Here is a 4,227-nt window from a genome sequence, read left to right as displayed (position 1 = left end):
TTAATTCAAATTCAATTAATAACTGCAATATTGAAGATTTTGTCACTGGCAGCAAGAACAAGTCGGCACCTGCAGCTACAGCACACACGCGGCCATTGACTATATATATATATAACTAGTGCCGCAGAGCGACTGCGCTCATCTCACGTCTACTGCGGTGACTCTGTGGTGGAGTGGTGGGATTCTAGTAAACCCTGTTAGTCCCAAATGTGTTCACATACGCGCTGAAACAGTGGAAGACACAGGGATGGTATCAGGAACCTTCTCGAAGGAATGTTCGTTGGGATCGTTATGAAAGTTGCCACGAGATGGCGCGTACGTTTAAGTGTTAAGATTAAAGATGAAAGCTCCCATCGTACGTAGTAGCAACAACTATTTGCAAGACAGAATAGGTAAGCACTCATCCATTTACCTACGCAAGCCTACAGGCTGAAATAGAGAGCTGCCACCTGTAACTAATTAACGCAGGGAAAAACTACACAGTACTATCACCACCACATGCACTGGCAGTGGCATAAGTTACATGTAACACACTGACAGTACAGAATGCCATCGAAATTATACGATTTAAGGAGCATAAACCCACAAATCTTAACCGCTCGACGTACGGTCACGATATTCGGGACGTGGGGTGGTAATCCGAAAACGAGTTGGGATGTCGAAGCTGGGGGTCAAAGGTCAAAGGTCATGAGGTGTAAAAGAAAGGGGAACATTCCCTCCTTAACTTAAGGTATAGGGAGGAAATGCAGAATTGCGGCACAAATCTAAACGGCTCGTGATAGTCGGTGTATAGCATAATGGTAGGAAAAGCCATCACTGTGCCAAAATTGGAGGTCACAGGTCAAAGGTCAATGGGGCACAGGGCAGATTTTAGACATTTTCTGAGGACATGGTCTGACGGAGCAATTGAAAAACTTTTTTGTTTCAGCGGTGACCTACCATTTTTATGGCTTTATTGAAAGGACTATGAAATGTACTTTCCGCTGACATGCTAAGAGTAAGTGTCGGATAACCTTTTGACCCTCAAGAGGAGGGTTAAACATGGATTTGTTTACTGTTAGAAAGAATTTGACTGCCGGGTTTTCTAGTAGAATGTATACATGCCTGGATGTATGAGGCTACAATGTCACAGTGAAATTTCAAAAGCTAAATTTGGTTGAAGAACCCAACTGTTGACGGACGGACAATCATGCGATTCTACAAGCTGCACCTGACTACGTCAGATGAGCTAACAACGTTGTTATATATAGTCAATGACTGCGTGTATGCTGTAGCTGCAGGTGCCGACTTGTTCTTGCTGCCAGTGGATTTTGTCACTGCGATCCGCAGTATTGATCTGCCCATCTATTTGGTCAACATTGTCTTTCTCTGCCTTCGATATTAAAGTCTGTGATCATAAAGTCGACAAGTTGATAAACTCTTCAACGTTCTACCAACTTTTGAATTCTATCAGATGTTCAAAGCATTAACAAATTACATTATCGACCATGAGTCGGCAAACGTTTAAACATTTCACCCGCAGTGTGCGCGTGGGGCAATGTGGGTATGCACCAGGTGTATCCAATGTGGCGCCGATAGTAAAAATGCGGGCGCAATTAATCTTTAATTAATTAATTAATTATGTTCTTTAACGACCTGAATGATGACAACAGAAAAAAGGCGGGTCAAACAAACTAAGATTTTATAGATAACTTAAGACAAAATATGAACCTGAACCATACCTATTGAATTTATATTCCAAACAAGCAAGAAGAGCATTAACCAAACTAAGGCTTAGCGATCACAACCTAAGGATTGAACAAGGCCGTCACCAATCCATCCCTGCTAATCTTAGATTCTGTTTCCAATGCAATAACGGGTCAATAGATGATGAACTCCACTTACTCTATGACTGCACTGCCACCAACCACATCAGAAAAAAGATAGAAGACAAATTTATACACTTTACATTCGTGATGTCACGATCATCGATTATACTCGATCATAGGTTGAACAGTGGCTCGAACCAAGCGCTTGGTTATCAAAATGCATAATCGATTTCATCAGAAAAAAAAAAAAAATTATTTTAATTTTAAACTGGAACAAGAAAACTTGGAAAAGTGATGAGAATCAGAGATATCATCTCTACTATACAAGTTATCCTTTATTAACATACATGTATTATACACACAGTAGTAAACAGTGCAAACAAACAGTAAACAGGGCTAAACAAGCACATACATACACACGTACATGCACACGACGTTACGCACACGCAGGCATTCAACACCCCGAGTACCCGATTACTTGGGTCCAACCGATGATCGATTACGAAATTACAACCGATTGGCAACACTACTCTACATTCCTAGGTAAATCATCCATAAAATGGTTATTCATCACAAATCATGTGGCCGATCTCGTCGAACTCTCTAAGTTTATCGAATATTCATCCAAGCTACGACAAGATCCACCCGAAACATAAATGGTGAGATATACAAATAATAAATTAAATCACACCACATATCCCAATCTAAAATTTAAAATACAGAGAGGTTTAGACCAACAGTCGGGCTTTACCAGTCCTACATCTGAACTCAGGGCGCCTGCAGTTTCCGATATCAAACGTTACTATCTGCGGCAACCGATACCACGCGATACTAATACTGCGATAGTGAGTCTACCAGAGCTCTGAGTCTACTCACATGAATCTTGTTCGGTGTAGTTTAGGAGTTTGAATTTTATTACACTAGTTTGAAGTGTTGTTTTTTTGGTTAGAAATGAACGTTAAATTATGTTAAATAAAAATATATATTAGCATGTATTATGATGTAACATTGTGTCATGCAGTTATGTCATAGTTTAAGTAGACACATCGTTTCTCTCGTTGTTATTACTATTAGCCTAGGAACTCGTTTTATTGTAGTTTGTAGCCTATTTCAGTATTTTCCTGTATGATCTGCGATTATCCGTGAAATAAACTCTATTTGAATTTGAATTTGAATTTTTAATTACCCCTGGGTGGAGGGACGCACCTGATTGCTATTATCTGAGTGGTTGCATGGGAAAAATTTGATGAACTCGCTGATCATTAGTTGAGAAAATAGAACATGGTCTAATCTCTCAACTAGTTGACATAAATTAGTTGAGCGCTCAATTAACTTTCACGTTTACACTGTCGACTTTTGGTCGATTAGTTGAAAAAGTGATCAACTCGTCAACTCGTCAACTTTTCAACAGAAAGTTGATCATGTAAACCCAGCTTTAGACTTTGAATACTAATCTTTATGAGGTAGGGTTGGACCCCACTCCACCTCCCCAGGACACAGCCTTCAAGTTGGACATTCAGTCAAAGTCAAAGAACCCTCAACACCCTCAAAATAGAAAATAATTCCATAAGTAACATGATTAGAAATAGAACAAAAGTCCCTACCTTTTTATTTATTTTATTTTTTTAATTCTATGGTGGTATTGCCTCATTAGGGATCATTGCCTGCCATAACCTTAACAAACTACACCACTTGGCAACCTCACATGAACTTAATTTGCTGTTGTCGATTGCTAAATGAAATAATTTAGTGTGGAAGTGAGAGAGTTCTATATGAGTTCTATGTTCTGGGCTTCAATTGTAGATTAAAACAGTGGGGTAAGGAATGCATTAACTTACTATTTTTCTGCAATAATTTAACATCTATTCATAATTTGAAGACGGTTTTCTGCTTTCACACTGTCAGATGTGATGTATTAAGTTAAGGAGATGTAGACGAGAAACGATAGCCAAAAACTCATAAATTTACACAGATGTCAAGTTATTTAGCCAAAAAATAGTAGGTTACCGCATTTTCATCGGAAGTTCATAGAGGTTTTGGTGCGGACCATAATTTTGTTGCGCTAGAGGTGCGTCAAGAACATTTGGCATTGTCTGGGAATTGTCAGAAACATTTTAGTCATATTATTAGTACTAGTTATAACCTAACCCTAATCATAAGCTGGGTCTTTCGGCCTAGTGATCTGTAGGTTATTGAATCATCCAAGAGATATCTTCAGTCTTGTTCTTTTTTGCACGACAAAGGGTGCACACGCACCAATACACATGGACACAGAGAGAGAGAGAGAGAGAGAGAGAGAGAGAGAGAGAGAGAGAGAGAGAGAGAGAGAGAGAGAGAGAGAGAGAGAGAGAGAGAGAGAGAGAGAGAGAGAGAGAGAGAGAGAGAGAGAGAGAGAGAGAGAGAGAGAGAGAGAGAGAGA

The sequence above is a fragment of the Priapulus caudatus genome, unplaced genomic scaffold (genome assembly GCF_000485595.1).
Source record: "Priapulus caudatus unplaced genomic scaffold, Priapulus_caudatus-5.0.1 Scaffold343, whole genome shotgun sequence".
NCBI lineage: Eukaryota > Metazoa > Priapulida > Priapulimorpha > Priapulimorphida > Priapulidae > Priapulus > Priapulus caudatus.
This window is presented reverse-complemented; position numbering follows the sequence as displayed.